The sequence below is a fragment of the Miniopterus schreibersii genome, assembly GCF_964146895.1.
Source record: "Miniopterus schreibersii genome assembly, chromosome: 3".
Classification (NCBI taxonomy): domain Eukaryota; kingdom Metazoa; phylum Chordata; class Mammalia; order Chiroptera; family Miniopteridae; genus Miniopterus; species Miniopterus schreibersii.
Window position 1 is genome coordinate 13,534,704 of NC_138103.1, and position 20,522 is coordinate 13,555,225.

Below are 20,522 nucleotides of genomic sequence, written 5' to 3' on the forward strand. Positions count from 1 at the left end.
CAAACCACAGCAATAGACTATTCAGGTTGATAGCAAGAGAGCCTCTGGATGGAAGGGCTCTGTGTATGTTTGGATGAAATCGCCTTCAAAACCACCATCACCGTCACCACCGACACTACCGTTGCTGTATGTTGCCGGTAAGCTCTTTGTCAGTGTTGGTGGAGATGGGACACAGAGTGGGGATAAGTGCATATAGTAAGTACTTTGCAACTTGAGAGTGAGGCACCTAATGATGTAGGGATGGGTAAGGATTGTCACTTTGTTAACATTTTATCAACCCAGTGGGCTGGCATAATTTTTGAATACGTTTTATGTTTTCCTACAATTCCTTCTCTGCCCACCTTCAATACGAACGTCTCCTCCCCGTCCTTTCTCTCTCATCCAGACTCTTCCCGTGTCCTCAACTTTTGCTCAATGATGGTCCTAAAGCTCATGTTTTGAAGTCAATACTTAAGGCATTTGTTTTTTCACACAACCGGATTTGGAAAGTCATAATGCCTCATCTTCACGGGTCCTCATGAGAGGTGAACACCTCTCTTGTGATCCAAGGCCAGGCCTGGTAGAATATACTATCAGGATTGACTGTCCCCCTGGGTGTCCTAGAGCTTAAGTGGATGGGATCTGAAAACAGACACCTTTGAAACCTGGTTCTGATTTTGTCTTGCCTTGTGAGAGCCACCTGCTGATTCTCTGAACAACAGAGTGAACGGTGCTCTTCAGAAAATGTTGTTAAGGATCAATGACTGGAGTTTAGATCCCATTCGAGCGCTCTCCGTGTCCTGGCCACTGTGCTAGGAACTTAAATTCCCCATCTCACTGGATTCTCAGAACAGCTCTAGGGGGCAGGCACTTTATCATCCCCATTTCACACATGAGGAAACTGAGGCCTGGAGAGATTGGATAAACTTCCCCAAATCAATAAAATGGTGGCACCAGGAGCCTGTATGACTCCCAAACCACGTCTCTAATCACGCAGCGTGACAGAGTGTGCCAGGGACTCAGGAATGAGTCTCTTTTTTCCCTTCCCGGTGTCCCCTCTGTGTGACCTTTGTTATGCACATCCTGCGGTGGGGATGAGACATCAGGATTATCTCTCTCCTGTTCCTTTCTCAACATGGATATTTCCAGGAGAATAGTTTGGGGTTCGTCCTGTTCTGTCTCCCACGTAAGCGGACCCTAGTAAACGAAGAAAACACGGTTTCGGACATATTGCAGAGATCATGAAGATTAAAAACCGGAGCAATGGGAGCTCAGCAGTTCAGTGAAAATGTCCACGTCAGGAGAGGGCTTTAAACTCTCTGAGGCTTTTCATAGCTCCAGCCCCCGGGGCTACCTACAGAGGAATGTTGTACAGGGTGGGGAAGTACAACCCGTGGGCGGGCACCCAGCTGCGTGCCCCTTCCCTGCCAACCGTCATGAGCCCGCACCCGAGGCCTTTGCCCGCCTGCGTTGCTTTTCCTCCATCGGTTCTCTTTTTCCTTCTGAGCCAGAGTTTCATACACAGCTGGGTTTGCACACGGCGTACGTGCTGGGTTTGCGCCCGGAGGCCTGCGTTTGAAGCCTCACCTCGCCCCTTACTTGCTGTGTGCTTTGGACCTCCACTTCCTCATCTGTGAAATGGGGGTGATAATCATTGTCCCGAGGTTTAAACACGAGTTAGTGTATGTCAAGGCCTGAGAGCGGTCCCCCGTCCCCAGCAAGCGTTTGAGAAGTGTCCGCCATCTGACCATTCTGAGTGCTGAATCGCTGGTCCGGCCAGGTTAGCCCGTGATGGGCAAACTCACGGACGGTGCCTATCATATAGCTCAGAAACCTTTGAAAAATAACGCAGCGAGTCCAGACTAGGAGCTGGTATCAGCCGGAAGGGTGCTTTATTCTGTGGCCAGCGGTGAGGTGACTCGTGTTTAGCTTTTATAACTAAGATAGGAGACCCTTTCTATTTCTGATAGAAATATAGGTATATCACAAAGCAAAACCCGCAGATCTTTCCTATGCAGAGCGAGTCTTTCAGCACACCTCAGACGTGCACTCCTTCCCATGCGGCGACTTTAATAACTTGGGAATGAAGTGGCTTAATCCACGGAGCCTTAGAAATCTTTCATTAGGTCCATTCTGTATCAGGTGAGGGAGGCTCAAGCATGGTTGGCAGGCCCCCCAGGCTTTCCTTATATTCTGTGGCGGGATTGCTTACTCTGTTTTTAAAAATGCTTTTATTGATTTCAGAGAGAGGAAGGGAGAGAGAGATAGAAACATCAATGATGACAGAGAGTCATTGATCGGCTGCCTCCTGTACATTCCTTTCTGGGGATCGAGCCTGCAACCTGGGCATGAGCCCTGACTGGGAATTGAACCATGACCTCCTGGTTCATAGGTCAACGCTCAAACACCGAGCCACGCTCGCCAGGCGGGGATTGCTCACTCTTGGCCTTTTAATGTTTTTTGCTATGGGAAACAGTCCTGAGCATTTTAGGGTGCTTAGCAGCATCCTTGGCTTCTGCCCCCCGGCTGCCAGTAGCATCCCCGCCCTCACTTATGACAACCCAAACTTCTCCAGGCGCTGCCAAATGGCCTGTGGGAGCCAACCACCCACGGTTGAGAGTCATTGTTCTGTGGGGCGGGAGATGATAACCTGTGAAACAGTGTCATGGAGAAACACTACTCAGGGGAGAGAGAGGATCCCTGGGGTGGGGGGTTGGCTGTTTGACAGAGGGAGCAGAGCAAAGCCTCACTGGGTTGATATCTGAGCCAAGGCATAAAGAGGAGAGGGCGTGGTCCCTGTGCACATCCCGGCAGAAGAGATGGGCAAAAAGAGCAATAAGTGTAGGAGCACATGTTGGCGATGGAATGAGCAGGCGGAAAGGGCTCTGGGGGATAATGCCCGGTGGGTAATAGTGGTGGGGGCCGGGGCAGAGGACCCTATGAGGCTCCTGCTCTGAGGGAGACAGGAAATACTGAAGGCTGTAAGCAGAAGAATGGATGACCTGGCTTCTTTATAGGAAGGATGCCCCGGCCGTATAGGACGAGGGCAGGTGCTGGGGGGAGGGGGGCATATTTAGGAGGTTATCATAATAATGGTGGTCCAGACAAGGGTGGTGGAGATAAAGGTGGTGAGATCTCTACCGGTGTGGCTCAGTGGTTGAACCCCACAAACCTGGAGGCCACTGTTCGATTCCCGGTCAGGGCACATGCCCGGGTTTCGGGCTTGATCCCCAGTAGGGGGCATTCAGGAAGCAGCCGATCAATGACTCTCTCATCAGTGATGTTTCTATCTCTCCCTCTCCCTTCCTCTCTCTAAAATCAATAAAAACATATATATATTTTTTAAAAGGTGGCGAGGAGTGGGGGTTCCGGTTATGTTCTCAGAGTCAAACTGGAGGGTTTACTGGGAGATTGGCAGTGGGTGTGGGTGGAAGACAGGCGTCAGGATGGCTCTGAGGCACGTGCAGTGAGCAGTGGGGGAAAGAGTGTCAGTCCCCCTGACAGCGATTGGTGGTGCTGGCCCTTGTTCCCAGCTCAGGTGAGGTGGTGAAGGCCATGAAAGTGCTTCCTCTCTGGCTTTCTCATCACTGCTTTGGCCTGAGCTGTTCCACCCCTCTTCCGTCTGCACCCTGGTCACTTTGGGGTGCTCATTAAAATACAGATTCCTGGTCTCCACCTAAACATACTGAATCAGAGATACTGGGGTGGGGCCCGGGAAACTGCATTTTAGGATAAGCTCCCAGCGATTCGAACACTGCTCATTTAGATGGCTCCATCTCCAGGGGGGTGCGTAGATGTTAGCTTCCTCTAGAGGAGCCTGCTTTTGTCTGGCTGTCTCCCTGGGCCCAGACCCTGGCCCCTGTGTTTATCCCCCTTGGCTGGCCTCCCAAGGCTCCTGTCTGGAACAGGCTTGTCCTGTACCATGTTGTGTTTATCTTTCAGCTTCCTCCTGTTGCCCCTGATGCCATTCTTCTAATGAGTTCTGCAGGTTTTAAGCTGTTGGTTTTGGTGGAAGGCTGAGCGACTAGAACAACTGGCGGATCTATAATCTTAGAATGGTAGAATTTTGCACCAGCAAGGGATCGGTGAGGGCGTCGAGATCATCTATTTCCTTTTATCCATGTGAGGAAACGAAGGCTCAGAAGGAAGCAACTATGTGCAGCCCTACCCAACAGTAACGCTGTTAGGTGCCCCTGCTTGGAAAACATGAGCTCTGGCGGTGGTGCTTCCGCATCGTTAACCTCCCAGCCCTCTGTAAAGCCCCCCCGCCCTCCGAAGCCTGTCCTCACACATCTTAATAGCTGCTCTTGTTTTTCAGCTTCAGGAAATTGTTGCGTGCTTTGCATGGAGTGTCAATACCTCTAACTCCTACGTCTTTCAGTCCCTGCTCATTTGGGCTCTGTTTTAGGGAAACCGGGGGCTTTAAGGAAACTCTTGAAAGTCATTATTTTATTTCCTCATTTTGCAACAAAACGTTGGCCCCAGAAGGGGAAACTTCACACAGCTGGCAGTGAGCAGTGGCAATGGTAGGAGCCCAACTGCCGAGCCGTGAGCCTGGCTTTTCAGACCCTGACGCTTGGCGAACACGGTGCTCAGTGGATTTGGGCCCCGACTAACCCGACAGCAAGTGGATACTTCAATAACTTTGTGATCCTAGGGGTCGTTCACCTTGTGGAACAGCAGCGTCTGCTGAGGGATTTCACTTTGGGATTATTTTATTATCGCGGAAGCCCGCTCGCCTTCCAAAGAGAACGTATTTTACCACAACGGCGAAGCCACCTCTCCCCTACAAACATCCTAAATTGCTCTCTCCGAATAGCCAGCGTCATTATTTTCATTCTGAGACATCAAGTATTGACGAATGGGTGAAATAAAGGCGAAGTAAGCGACCATGGTCATCCCTCTCAGCGTCGTCATCATCGTTGTCACCACCATCCTTAGCATTATCACCATCATCATCATCAAGTCCTCAGTCACCAGCAGCAGGGTCACATTGTCCCTACTTGTCATCGTCAGCACAGCCATCATTGATTGAGTTGTCCTTCCTGTGGCCTAACGCAGATGACCATCCTTCCTGTGGCCTAACGCAGATGACCATCCCAAGAGCTCCGTGTCAGGTAGGACGTTTCTCATTTGATGGGTGATAAACCCGGAGCTCAGAAAAGTCAACTTTCTTGTCCCAAACCATCGAAGTCTCTTTGGAACATGGCAATACCTGGCACCAGGTTCCTTGGCAACTACTCCTTACCTGATGGGAGTGGAACACGCATCTCGTGCCAGTTAGGGCTGGAGGGATCCATGTCAGAGACAAAGCTTCCAGAGGCACATGGAGCAGTCAGAAGTGCTGCGTGGTATAGATCCTAACCAATAAATAATCAGTTGATATTAATTGATATAATCGGGCTGACCAGCTCCCTGTGAAAAGTGGAAGAAGAGAGAACTCCATCTCTATTTGCAATGGTTTGTCATCTCTTCTGCAGCTGGAATTAGTGCCCAGAGAACCTGGTGCCAGGAGACTCAATTCTCCCTCATTTTTTATAACATCAAAATCTGGCATTATATGAAGTTTGCAGCAAATGGAGCGCCGTGTCTGCACTTTGAAGTGGGGCTATTTGCTCGTTTGGGCTGGCCCCCTGGGGTTTGCGGGCTTTGCAGGAATTTTTTCTTCTGACGGAGTCAAGAGCGACTTCACTTTCCTCCCTCCGTTCCTCCTTTGCCCTCTCTCTGCTCACCTTTCTGTTGCTTCCAAGTCCAGCTCCACCAACAACAGTAGCTGGAAAATTCAAAGCAAATAGCTCCCACTCACCCACCTAAGAGAGGAACTAAAAAAATGTGTTCATCCGTCAGTACCGCAAGTTGCTTAACTGAATTGCGATAATTTCCCAGATGAATACTATAGAGACGCGCATCCTGGCCCCTTTCTCCCAAAGATCCAGATGCTATTTTGCATTAATGGGAACTAGGAGAAGTGCCAAAGTCAATTTTAGGTTGGTTTTGGAGATATTGCACACATGCTGACTCATTTATCTCTTTGGTCCCTCTTGCTTTTCCATTATGGGGAGTTCCCATCACAGCCCATTTCTCAAAGGCATGCCCGTGGGTTGACATGCCAGCGAGCCACCCGGAGCAGGAAGGAGGTGCGGGGTGGCTGCGGGTATCACCGGGACTGAAGCCGCAGCGTCTGAGTGCTGAGAACTGAATAAATACCGGGAAGAGATTTTTCAGAGCTGTTATTGATTGGGTGCTGAGCAGTTATTAAGTTCTAAGAACGGCTTATTACACCACTTGGGCCAAGATTAAGAGGAGTTAAGCCACAGATCCCCATCGGGAGCCATTGCTGCGGTTTCGAGCCCTCCGCCGAGGCCCCTGCCTCCCCAGCTCTCCCCTGGCTTCCCAACCTCCCGCTTCCTCCCGCCTCCAGGTTGTGGGATATACGACACTGTCAGGACACTTGCCAAGTTGGTTTTTCGCTCTTAATTGAACGCCCCTAGGAGCCCCGTGTGGGATGTCTTTATTGAATCACACATTTCCCCAAGTTCACGCAAACCATTTTCCAAGAGAAAAGCACAGTGTAATTATGTCATGTGGATCTGAGAACAAGCAGACTCGGGGTGTAATGAGGATCCTGTTAGGCTGATTGGCTCTGTAACTAACAGCTTCCACTCTTTGCAGCTAAATCAGGGTTTTCCTTCAGATTGGGGGGTGTTAGGGAGGCATGAACCTGTTCCGGGGATAGGCTCACCCCAACGTTGTTACGTTAAACAGCAAAGGGCTTCATGGGGGAGAATTTTGAAGGGGAAAAATGGTGCCTTAACTGTATCCATATAATCGGCATCCATGAACCCTTTACCCATCTTTTCTCCCAAATGAATCGTCTTGATGAACAGAGCCCTGTGTGTGGAAAGTGCCCCTCAGATGGTCTTAGTGACTGTTCTGTTACTGCAGGTTTGCAGTCCCCTGGGGCCAGGTGTGGCTTGGAATTCATCATTTTTTGGGTTTTGGAAAGGCTCTGAGGTGCCCATGCATCACATCACACCTCCCGTGGGGGCTGGGGCAGCACTCCGTAACCAAACATTAATATTTCTGCAAAAGAGCCAGTATTTCACTAAATGGGATACGTAAATATTATTAGGCTGATGAATGGTTTTTCTTCAGGTCAAAAACAGTCCGGTCAAATGAATGTTGGAGATTTCTTTTGGTTTAACCTCAGGCTTGCAGGTTATGATTATTACAGTAGCTTTCTTTTGCCCCTCAGGATAATGAGTCTCATGGTGGGTTCCGGGAGATTTTTGTCACCAGATGAATCTAAGTTAGATTTAAGCAAAAAGTTTCAGTTTGCAGAGAGGTTTTGGGTTTTGGAATTTCTCGCAGGTGACCTGGGCTTCTACTTACTTATCCCTTATTTGTCAGAAGGCATTTCTTTCTGGGAACCAAATTTTACTTGCTGAATGGTGCATGTGTGTATGCGTGTGTGTGCAAGTGTAAAAGATGGAGGAGAAAGAGATGCTTCACCTCCTTCATCCTTCCTGAATTTCAAAAAGGACCTTGGACCCCAAACCCCGCCAGGAACACCCCATCCATGGCCTGACATTTAGAAGTTTATTGACTGGAATAAAAGAATTGTCAATTTCAAAATGTGAAAAGCCACAGGGAGATCAGGTGCTTTCTGCAAATATTCTTGCACAGTGACTCCTGGCGTGGAGAAAGAAAGAAAGAAAAAGCTGCCTTGTTTTATTAATTTAGTTCTGACAGCTGTTAGTGCTAAGGCCTTCAAGGTTCTCGGCGGATATTAAAAGAATCCTCAGGAACCCCTCTGTGAAACACCAGTAATGAACCAAGCAGGAAACGGAGCTTAAATGAAGGTGAAAACTCCAGGGGCCAGGTGCTTTCCGCCCCCTTTACGCGAGAGGTCAGGTGCACGAAGCACACACCCCCTGATTCTCCAACCAGGTCAGAACGGAACCTGCACCTTCTCCCCACTGGCACTTCCATGGGGATCTCGAGAGGCCACCCAGGTGCTCAGAAACCCAGGGTTATCCTGTCTTCCTGTCCCTCACTCCCACAGCCCATGAATCCTCCTGTCCTAGGAAAGCCACCCCCTGAACACTTTCCCTCCTTCGGTCCGTGTCTCCAGCATCTTGGACCCTTGGACGCCCCTTGCGTCTTCCTCCTGTGTTCCTCCCATCTACTCTCACACCAAGGTCCAGAGCGGTCTTTCTCAAACACACAGCAGATCTTGCTCAAACACCCTGCTGCTCTCTGAGAAAGACTCTCAGTGTGGCCTTAAGACCCCGAGTCCGCCGTCCTGCCTGTTTTTCCAGCTCTCCTTGCTGCCACACTCCAGGGACAGTAGGTCGGTCTCTAAAACACCAGCCCAGGGCCTTCGCCGAGCTGCCCCTCAGCCAGGACTGTTTCTAACCCCACTTCTTCTGCCAACTCCTGTTGTTCTTTGGATCTTGTTGCACCAGGGGAATCTCATAGCACCCTGGACTTCTCCTTCCATGGCACTTATCATATCTACCTACCCAATTAATTCTGTGATCGCCTGCTTAGCACCTCCCACAACAGGCTCTAAGCCCCAAGAGGCTGGGGAGCTTGCCCCCCTCCCTGCAGCGGTCTCTCTCGGCCCAGCACTGTGGGGGCGCGTGGAAGGACCCCAACGCTGGATGGCTGGGTGGGGGTTGCACCTGGAGGGTCTCGCTCTCCCGGGTTCCCGTGAGCACTGGCCCTGACCTGGGAGCAGCTGCAGAGACTGCCTGGGGATGGAGTCTGTGGGAAAACATGCCCAGCTACACGGTTTCAGCTTCGAGTGGCACAGGTCCCTCAGAACAAGCGCGACTGAGCTGTGGATCTTCTCAAGGACTAGAGAAGTGGTCCCTCTCCCCGTGGTGGCACAGCCTGCCCCACTTAATCACCAGCGACTTGGATGCTGCCCAGCACCAGGCCGTCAGCATGCGGGCATTAGACCAAGGCCAGGGCTGCTTGGCTGGGTTGCCTCCTCCAGCTGGTCCTGCTTCAGTATTCGTCATTGTCCTCCGGAGGCTCTCAGCTTCCAAACATCTGCTTTGTGTGGGGTTTGAGGTCCTCATGTGAACCGTCTTGGTGTCTGACGCTGCCCTGGCTTCGCTCACGGGGCAGTGCCTCCTGGTCCTACCGCCGGTCGGGGGGTGGGGGCTCCTGCACTCAGGTGTAATGAAAGGCAAACTGGTGGGATTCCAGCCAAGGACAACCCAGATGCAGGAGGCTGCTCAGCAGATGGCATTACATTTATGTCATAACCTGTCTTAACGATCCCATTCCTCCAGCAGTGGAGTCTGGGAAAACATACATCCAAGCAGGCCCTTCCTTGCCCTTTCCAGCCTCCCGGGGGTGAGAAAAGGCCAGGGCTCTCCTGGGATGGGCCACGTGAGGGGCATTTCAGAGGAGGTCTGCATGCTGAGCTGGTGATTCAAGGAATGTTCCCCCAAGTGGGGCTGGGTGGGTCTGTAGTGAGATGGGAGAGGGTTGTCTGTCTTCCTAGGGAAGTGCCAATACCCACACTAACCACCCCCAGAGGCTATGCTTGGCCAGATCCAAAGAGGACAGGGAAAGGCTGCCCTGGACTCGTATTTGCATTTTTCTTACCGAACAAAAGTAGGAACTCAAGCACGAGTCTGCTTAAAAATGCTGTCATTTTAAACTAAGCACGTTCCATGTTCCGGGGGCTGTACTGGGTTCTTTGAAGGAAGAGAAATCTGCCTCAGACACAGGCCCTACTTCGAGCAGGCTGCACTCATTAGAAAGAATAGCGTTTGCATGACTGAACACTCCTTCATTCAACACAGGTATTGAGGACCTGCTGTGTACCAGGGGCGCTGTCCTGGGGGTTAGAACAAAGGAGGATCCAAGGGACATGGATCGAACACTCGGTTCTGTGGGGGACAGCCATCCACTTAATAATTATGCAAATATATGACAATAACTAATACAAGTGAATCACAAGCTTTAGGAAGAGCCACAATGCATGTGACATGGCAAGGGTATGTTACAGGGGTTGTATCTAGCTTGATGTATCACAGAAGGCTTCCCGGAGGAGGTGATGTTTAGACTGTGACCTAAAGGATGTGTAGGAGTTCAACAGCAGAATGGATCTAGGGAGCTTTCCAAGCCAGGGTGACTGCAGGCTTGGGTCAAGTGACAGAGCAGAGGAAGAAGGTGGGGAAGTGTGCGGGGCAGACTATGTGCAAAGCCTTGTTGGCTCCAGGTAGGCATTTGGAGTTTACTTAGGAACAGAGGAAAGCTGCCCAGATGTCGGAAGCAGTGTGAGCTTTAGGAAGGAATGGAGGATATTGTGACATAGCCGAGTAGGTGTAGCTGAAAGCAAAACTGAGAAACTCATTTGGGGTTTATGCACGACGCAGGGATTACACTTAAGCAGCAGTTGCTCTGAACAGAAGGTGGCTTCTAATTGCAGTTGTTCGGCATAGAATCCACATTCAAACTTGCAATTATTTCACTGTTAAAAGAGCTGACAGCTCGCTCTTCTGCAGGGAGGCAGTCTCTAGGGAGCCCTAATCACTGGGACTTGGCTTACACCCGGGGCCCCAAGTATCCAGCCACACTCCCAGGAAGCAGCTCTTGTTGGTGGGCATGGAGACCGACACTGCGTGGGGCACAGGGTAGAGACGGGCTGGAGAGGAGGAAGAGCTGTCTCATCAAGGACTCCAGATGCCTCTGGAGCAGCTGAGTGGAAGAACGCAGACCCAGCTTAGCAAAGTCAGTGTCTCACCTTCCACTCAGGGCACCAGCCTGGAGCCAGCAGAAAACACTGATGGCAAGGATTCGTGGTTACGCATTAAGAACGGATGTGCTGTTATGATTCCCTTCCCTAGAGACAGAGAGGTTACACAACCCTCCACAGCCACATGTCAAAGTGAGGGCAGAGCTGGGACTCCGACCCAGACTTGTCTGAGTCCACAGCACTCTACACCACGCTGTGTTTCCAGAGGGCCTGGGGATTTTCTGGAAGAGGCTGTACCATCAGTTAAGCCCTGGGTGTCTATGGAGTGATGCACAGGACTGAAGAGTGGGAGCTACAGTCAGACGGACTCTATTTCTTATCAGCTTGGTGTCCTTGGGCAACTTGCTTGCCCTCTCTGGGCCTTGTTAATAAGCTGAGCTAATATCAGTGATGCTATTGACAGTCACATTTATTGAGCCCGCACCGGGCTCTCTTCTCAGAACTTCACATGTAGTAACTCATTCAGCTTCTTAACAGCCCCCTGGGAAAGGTGCTGTTATTTTCTCTGTTTTATCAGAGGAGGAAACTGAGGCACACAGAGGTTACATAACTTGCCCAGGTCACACAGCGAGGGACAGGTCCAGTCTGGCTCTTGAGCCTTACAGATTGTCGTAGAGATCAAATGATATGATTCATACAAAAATATACCCACAGAATGCCATACACACAGCAAAAGCCAACACACAGGAGAGAGACACCCATGTCTAAGACTCCGTTACCTCTCTGTAAAATGGGATAACAGCTGGAATTTATTGGGTGTTTATAATCGTCACATTTAATCATTTCCTATGGTGAAGGCTGTTATCCCCATTCTACAGATGGGAAAGCTGAGGCTCGGGGAAATGGATCGAGTTGTTCAAGGCCATGCATCTACTAGAAGATAGAGCAGGATTCCAGCACTGGGCCCCCTGAATCTAGACCCCATGCTCTTAAGCCCTGCAATGTAGTGATTCTCTGGCCAGTGCCCTCTTCCTTCGCAAAGACCTCTGTCCAGATTGGGAGAAGCTCAAGGCTGCCCCAGGCAATCCTGGGTCCACTGCGTCCAGGCCACGTCCCTCTCATCAGCCTGCTCAGTGCCCCGTGGTCTAACTGTCCCATTTCTGCACAAATAGCCCGTGATGTCACGCGGGTTACTGGCAACTTCTCTCTCAGGAACCCTGAAGAAATCCTGGGCAGATTGGATAAAAAGCCCTTGTCAGACATCCTAATTTTAGTGTTCTCCCTTGTGAGCCCATTCAGGAAGTATTTATTTAACACTTCGCTCGTTTCGCCATTCTCCCAGCTTCATTTTGCAGAAGCTCCCGTAATAACCCCCAGGCTCCCTCACCAGCCCCCTGCTGCTCTCGTCCTTGGGAAGCCTGAGCGCTGCGTTCAGCATCTGCAGCCGGAAACGCGCCGAGTTTCATCCTGCGCCGCTAATGCCCCCTCCATCTCCAGGCCGCGGCTCCCGGCACCTGCATCCCCTCTTCCCTCCACTCCTTACGTCTCTTCCAGATGCGGCTGCCCACGTGCAAAGGGACATTGCTCAGGCCCCGAATTTCCGAGCAAGAGCACAGCGAGGGCGCGTCCTTCCCCGGGCTGGTGTCTATCCTGCCCCTCAGGGCCGCACGAGCAGGCAGGCTCTTCTCCCCTGCGTGTCCCCTGCCCTCGGGCGTCAGGTGCCGTCCCCGCACCACGCACAGGCCACGCGGCCCTGGTGACCCGCACCTTGCTCACGGATGGGAGATTGAAATTCTCCTTGCGTTGGGGGCCCACAGTTCCGCTGTCGCTCACACTTGTTTCTTGATTCAGTGAATCGGTAACTCTATTAGACATTGGGGATACAGACCCTATTAATTCTAATGGCTTTTGAGATGAGTAGAAGAAAAAACTTCTCTTGATTGGACAAATGTACGTAGAAGCCTGTGGTTTTATATATTCCTTTGTATTACAAAAGTACGGTTGAGGCCCCAAAAGAGAGACGGAAGTCTGGGTCTGTTGGGATTTTTTTTTTTTTTTTTAAATTGAGGTAAAATTAACATAACATAAAGTTAACTGTTCTGAAGAGAACAACTCAGTGGCATTTAGTACATTCACGATACTGTGCAGCCGTCACCTCTGTCTACTTCCAAACATATTCATCTTCCCAAAATAAACCCCTGTAGCCATTAAATGGTTTTATTTCCCATTCCTCTCTCCTCTGGCCCCTCGGAACCACTAGGAACCTTTCTGTCTCTACAAACTTGTCTGTTCTGGACACGTCATGCGTTTGGCTAATTTCACTTAGTACAATGTTTGCAAAGTTGGCTCATATTGTAGCATCTGTCAGAACTTCATTCTTTTTTATGGCTGAATAATATTCCATTACATGGATAGACTGCATTTAGTTTATTCATTCATTGGTTGATGGGCACTTGGGTTGTTTCCACCTTTTGACTTTGTTGGGTTTTTAAACTTTGCAGACTTTGTCCCAGATCTATGCCTATGCTCTGCACTTAGCTGTTTTTCCCTGTGTGAATATCCTTTGTCTCAGCTCACCTGCTTCTCTTTGGAGATAGCAGTTAGAGGGTTAGGAGCTGACATGGTAAATGAGAATCATAGGATTACACACGGGGAATCTGGCACTGCTACTTGCAGAGGTCCTGCCACCCTATGGTGTGACCTTGACTCCTCAAAACACAGCCCCATCCTGGACCACAGCCCTGTACTCAGGGCTTAGACAAGTCCTTCACAGCCTGGCTACACTGTAATCACCTGGGGAGATTTGAGAATTACTCAAACTACCCCCCTCACCCCCAGAGTCTGACTTGATTTATGTGGGGCCAAGTGTTGGCATTTTTTGTTTGTGTGTTGAGTGGGATGAATAGTGGCTCCCAAAATATATGTCCAAGTCCTAACGGCCAGGGGGCGCCAGGACAGAAAGCTCTGAAAAGGTACTGTGGCATGCCCCGTTGGGTGCTTATTTTCAATAGACATAACCAAGCTGCTTTCATATAAGGCATAGTTCAAAAGTAACCGGATAGCCCAAAGAATAGGAGAGAATATTTGCAAATATGTATGGCAAGGGACTTGTATCTAGATTATAAAAAGAACTCTTACAACTCAATTATAAAAAGGCAACCCAATTTAAAAATGGGCAAAGAACGTGAATAGACAATTCTCCAAGGAAATACACAAACAACCAGCAGGCACTTGAAAAAACGCTTGACATCATTAGCTGTCAGGGAAACGCAAACCCAACCCACAATCAGATACCACCACACCCACTAGGATAAAAAAACACAGGTAATAACAGGTGCTGATGAGAACATAGAGAAACTGGACCTTCCTGCACGCCTGGTGGAATGTAAAAGGATGCAGCCACTTTGGAAACCGATTGAACAGAGTTAGCATACGACCCAGCTACTCTACTCCTAAGCGTATGAGCAAATTGTATGTTACGTGAATTTTATCTCAATAAAGCTGTTTTTAGAAATTACAACTGAGAACTGTGGCACAGAGCCCAACTCCCCTTCCAGGGTCTGCCACTTAACTAGCTGTGTGGTCATACCTGAAAGTACTTAGTAAATGCTCAGTTAACTGGTTTTGCTTTTCTAACCTTGCATCCCAGGAGACCGGGCACTTCCTTGGCAGCTGCATCACAGGTGGCGTTGTCAGACGTGGTCTGTTCAGTGTCTCCATGACCGAGCGACATGCTCAAGGACGACAGTCCTCACTGCATCCGCCACTCACACGATGGCGACACTGCAGGGTCCCAGGGACATGGGGGATGGGAAGGGTGTGTAAGTGGGAGTGACATGAACCAGTTTATGCTCGAAGAGACCCCTTTGGCTCTAGAGCAGAGAATGAACTGTAAGGGAGAGAAAGTGGCGTCAGGGAGGCGTCCGTGGGAACCACGGCCATGAGAGCGATCTGAGTTCAGGCACGAGCCTCGGGGATGCCGAAGGGGGACAGGCCTTCTGCAGGTGGAGACATGTCGCAGGTGGGGCAGTAGCCTTGATAGCTGATTGGAGGGGCAGGTGGGAGCTCAGGGATGGCTTGGCTGAAACACAGAGAGGATGGTTTGGGGCCACCGGGGACCATGGCTCCTAGGGGCACCAGGCCAACCTGCTAGATGGAGTTGAAAAGTCAGAAACTGCGCGAGGCCACCTAAGGCCAGGGCTGGGCTCTGCGTGTGGAGAAACCATCTCCCGATGGGAGGGGTTCCACCCACGGGAAGAGGGGGGCCCCACTCTCTGCCCTCATCACAGGCGGGGTTGTGGGTGTTGGCAGAGGAGATGGGAGCGTGCTGTGCAAATGCCTTGTAAACCCAGGGGGTTTTCAAGGGAAAGTCTCGTGTGCTGCGATCACCTGCCTGAGGTCCTGGGGTTCGTGGCACCTTCCCCACCGCGGGCCCTGGATACTGAAGGGCAGTGTTGCCTGGGGGATGGCACAGTGGCTTTGGATGCATGGATTCCGGGGTTCAGACGGGAGCTGCCTCGTCTGAGTTATGAAACCTGGGTGAGTCGTATAACTTCCCTGAGTCCAGTTACTACCTGCTAAGTGAGTAGGATAGTTCTTTCTAGAAATGGGTAATGCCGTTACTTCCATTTTCCAGAGGAAGAAACTCAGGATAGGAGATAAGTATCTTGTCCAGAGTCATGCAGCTCAAGAGTGGAGCAAAGACAGTTTGGACACCTGCAGTCAGGCCCCAGAGCCTGTTCCCTGAACCCCTACACTACCCTGCCTCCTGATGAAGAGCAGCTGCATAAACCTGGCTGTCTAGGCCAGTTCTCCTGAGTGTCTAACTTTGACAAAGCCCATGAAGGACTGGCCTGAAGGGTCCTGAACATTCACCTAGCTCTCATCTTATTTTAAGTAATCTTACAGATACTGACTCTGAAGCTCAGAGAGGCTAAGTAACTTTCCCAGAGTCACACAGCAAGTCAGCAAGACTCCCACCTGAACCCAACTCTGACCCCTCTTGCTGTTCTCCTATTCCCCTGCCCTGGCCTACAGAGGGTCGTTTTGCTGAGTCCTGTTAACCCTGTCCTTCCCAAATTCATACTCAGAGCCATTGGGCCACAGGGCCAGCATCTCCCCTGTGCTTCCCTGACTGATGTGAGACGCAGTTTTCTGTAGCTGCACATTGACGCCTTAGACAACAGTCTAGCATTTCAGAGGAGTCTGCATGTAACAAAAAAGGGCAGCAGGTGTTATTTGGGCTAAATTGACCTTGAAATTGATTTCTTTATTTTATGACTTACTGAGAGGAGATTAATACTTTTTTTTCCTGCAGTCTGAAACAATTTACATGGTAATAGAAGGCATAGTCAGTCAAATAAATTGCTGGAAGTGGTCGTGTTCCAAGGGGAAAAAATGCAGAGCTTACTCACATTGATTTCTTTGCCCTGGGGAGAAGCAGAGATTTTAACATCTGGGAACAGGGAGCTAAATTTTATCTCTCATTTTAAAAGCAGAGGAATGAAGAGCTTAATTTGACATTTACACAGAATTTTCTAAGTTGGGGGAAATGGGGGAGCCCGAGTTCCTTGCTGAAGGTTAACCGGCATCTCCTCAGAAGGGCTCTCGGTGGTTTGATCTGGGATGGCAGAAGGGGCCCAGATGACATTTTCAGAAGCTGGGCCTTGGGAAGCTGGCTTCTGCGATGCCAGGCACCTGTGTGGGGAATGGGCAGGGGCAGGAGAAGCTGGTGATGTAAACTCATTTCAGGCTGAGAAATCATATGGAAACCCTGCTTCCAGATTTCTGGGCTTTGCCCCATGGCTACCCTGCCCTGCCCAGGGACAGGATTTGATTTCAGCTGATGTGTCAGTGCGCGTAGCTGAGTAGTATTTCTGAGTGTGTCGGAGTGGATCCTGACACTGCATCTGGGCTCAGCAGGAAAGTGCAGCACTCGATTAGTACTGCCTGCCCTGGGAACAACAAGGGCAACTGTAGCTGTGTGCCACACGTTTGAATTTCTGGGTAAAAACCATTAATGCCAATATTTTTGCATTCAGGCCATAATGACAGGGCTTTCTTCCTTCAAAAAAACCTTAAATCATTGTCCACATTGTGTGAGCTAAATTTTTTCAGATAATGTTAAAAAATGAATTCCATACCCAAAGGGCTCTGCTAGTAGTACCATATGTTAATCCCTTAAATTATTTTTCTTTTCAAAATAAAAATAAATTTAAGCTAAAATAAATATTTTTAATTGAGCATACATGCCCAGAGTACACAATTAAGAGTCAGAAGAGTAAAATGAATTTCCTTAATAGCCCGTCCTGCTCAGCTAGTTCCTCTCTCTAAAATCAGCTATTTCTCTCAGCCGGTGTGGCTCAGTGGTTGAGCGTCGACCTGTGAGCCAGGAGGTGACTTCTATTCCCAGTCAGGGCACATGCTCTGTTTTGGGCTTGATCCTTAGTAGGGGGTGTGCAGGAGGCAGCCGATCTATGACTCTCTCTCATCATTGATGTTTCTATCTCTCTCTCCCTCTCCCTTCCTCTCTCTGAAATCAATAAAAACATATTAAAAAAAAAATCAGCCACTTCTTAAAGCATTTTTAAAAAATCTGTCTTCTGGAGATTTCAATGCATATGCTACATATGCATATATTCTTAAAACAATAAGCAGATGGTGGCATGCTGGACACACCACTCTGCATTCTATGTCTGTCCCCATCGTCCCACACTGGCTGCCTCCCTGTGATTTTACTGAGGGTGTCTGGATGCACCCAAACCTATTTACTTGGTCTCTGAATAATGGAAATATATGTTGCTCCCAATATTTTGTAATTAAAAAAAAAAGCTTCCATGACTATCTTTGGGGTTGGTCATTTTCCACACATGCAGACGTTCGATATCAGAAATTCCAAGACATGAAATTGCCAGTTCAAATATTATCAATTTTTCAAATGTTGGCTAATGTATATAATTCTACTGTGTATAAGGATACATGTTTCTCTACACTGTTATCACCTCAGGACTTGGCAGAACTTTCATCTTTGCCAGTCTTAGTAAAAAAATAATACATTGTCTTAATTTTTATTTCTCTTATTATGGGTGAAGTAGAGGATCCCTTAATATGTAGAACTGACATTTGCCATCTCCTTTGTGACTTGTTTGGATGTCTCCTTGGCTCATTTTTCCCCTTTGATTTCCAGTGATGTTTTTCTTATTGATTTGGGAGAGCTCTTTATAGATGGAGGAAATGACTCTTTGTTCAAGGTTTTATTTTTCATGCAGAAAACGTTATTCGTCAACATTTTAAATCATTTGCTTTATGGCTTTTGGGTCATAATTAGAAAGGTTTTCTCACCACCACTCTGAGATGACAAGAATCTACACGGTTGACTGAGTTTGTTATGTCCTCTCATCGATTCCATGGGTCAAGGAGTTATTTTGATTTTCTGCTTTGGACAATGCACTTTCTGTGGTGTGAAAATGTGTGTCCTTTGTGGTCACCCAGGCCATGGTCTGGCCTTGTGGGCTCCCTAGCTGCCTTCTTTCTCTTGGCACCCAGACTTCTTCAGGGGCATTACACCCTTGTGGTCAGGACATTGTAGGGTGCAGTGGGCTGGGGTAGCCTGGCAGACATTTGGAGTGCTGACCACACCTATCTGTCACAGCCCGGGTCCCTGCAGGTCTTACTGGCTCCATCCTTAGAAACCTACCATGCCCAGACCCACACCTTCTGTTTATTGCTCAGGTGGCTTGGTCTTGGCCTTCTGTTAACCTGAAAGATAAACCCTTTAAAGGTCATTTTTTATGCAAATTAGTGTCACATTCCAATGCTACCTGCCACTGCTCTCTGGGAGCTCACACCAGTTCATTGCATATTCCTGAGAGGGTGATGGGTGATGGAGAGACATCATCTCTTATCTAGTCTGTTTCCCTCACCAAATCTGGCTTAGAACCCGTGTGTTTCTCACTGTCTTTAAGGTAAGGAGGGAAACGGGCCCAGGGGACTGGGCATAGAGTCAGCTGTTCTGTTCAGGATCATATGGGGACTGTGCTAACAGTGTCAGGAGCTGCTGATCAAGGTGGGTGTGCAGACAGTTACAGGGCCTGGAAAGGTAAAAGTGGCAGGAAGGGAAGAGAAAATCTCCCAAGGAATGCAGACTGAGTTGTGCCCTCTCAGTCTCCCTGTGCTCCTCCTAATCAGCATGACATGGAAGTACTGGCGCAACGAGGGACATCCCCTAAGAAGAGGAGCGGCCTCTGGGACCTTAGGCTCAGGGATGTGTGGAGGGGAGGCCACCGGCTCCTAGGTGGAAAAATGTGCGGTGCAGGCACTGCTGGAGCTTTTGGAGCAGGGCAGCCACCCAGAGCTGGACGGTGACCGACTGTGACATGCCATGTGCTGTGCTTCATGGGGAAGCTGATGAGGCATCGGAGGGAGAATCTGACTATGACGATTGACATCCATCCGTTAGCATCTTGGTCCAGGCCCTGGCCCTCCCGCGGCTCTGCTGAGTTGCTTTGGCTGAGTTCTGGCCTCTCTGTAAAATGGGGCTGAGATTGCACCCCTTCCTTACATCCTGTGGGGGCTGAAGAAGAAAATGCACCAGAGCACTAAGCACACAGCATCGCCGGCGCGCCTTTAACAGGGGCTGCTGCTGCGGAGAAAGAGCAGAAAGTCAGCCCAAGCCCAGGGCCGGGCGGCTGGCGTGGCTCTCTGAGGGCCACCGCGTCCTCAGGCCAGGCCGGCGTCCACGCTCAGGGAAATCCGGACCAGTGCTGCCTGGCCGACGCCACGAGAGCCACGGAGGCAATTTAAGATGTTCTAGTAGCCACATTAAAAAGTAAAAAGAAACAGATGAAATTAATTGTAACAATATATTTTACTTTAAATATTCATAATATATTTATATATTTAAATATAATAATACACTTTATTTTTATATATTATTAAATATTATCATTCGAACATGTAATTGATGTAAAAATATTAATGAGATATTAATATTAATGAGGTATTTTACATTCTTCCCCCCCCCCCCCCATACAGTCTTCAAAATCCAGTGTGTAATTTATACTCATAGTGCAAGCCGTATGTGGCTTGTGGCTGCTGTATTGGGCATTGGGCAGCACAGGCCTAAGAGGGGGCAGAGAGAATACGACTGAAGGAGTGAATGAATGAATGAATGAATGGTGTGGCTAGAGGAAGGGAGAGACTCAGGGTTACTCCAAATTGGAACTGTTTTCTCACCTTGGGTTCCCCCACCTATTTTTGTTTTGTTTTGCCAGGACTACAAGGCTGAGAATTCCGCCCCCCTCTCCAGTGCCAGGAGCAGTCCGCAGGACTCGGTAAGTAGACACGTTTTGCTGACCAGATTAGATTCTGAAACTGCTTTTGCACCCTTTCAGCCTCCGCGGGCTCCGTCATCAATCACCAGGAGTGGTTTTTACCTGAAACCAATCTTGCTGGAGAAGTAACTGGGTTTGAGGGGAATCAAGGTTCCCAAGTGCTCGCAGAATTTCTATTAGGAAGCCCCCGGGGCCCGAGCCTCAGCCGCGTGCTGCATGAAAGGCGAGCTGAGCGCCTCTCGTTGAGAAAGGCTGGGTCGTTTGGGAACAGATCTGGGGGAGCCATGGCTGGTGGCGGGGCCACAGGCGAGTCTCTTTACTCTTGATGTGAGGATGGACCCCAAGGTGCTGGGGAGTGGGAAGGAAGTTTAACATCATTTGATTGTCCCTGTGGTCACGTAAAGAATGCTCGCAGAGTGCTTTGGGGCCCACGTCATGGCGTTGGACTTGAGGTCATTGGGGCACCTGACTGGATAGTGATAAATGTGGAT

General features: G+C 49.4%; 1 protein-coding gene across 1 annotated transcript in view; it reads left to right on the forward strand.

The window, feature by feature from the left end:
- The window catches only part of RBFOX1 (RNA binding fox-1 homolog 1), a 1,935,778-nt gene that overhangs the window by 246,994 nt on the left and 1,668,262 nt on the right, over positions 1-20,522 (forward strand). Inside the window, exon 2 of the mRNA XM_081132161.1 lies at positions 19,972-20,031. The gene's annotated coding sequence lies outside the window, so the exon portion shown is untranslated. The remainder of the gene's footprint in view (positions 1-19,971; positions 20,032-20,522) is intronic.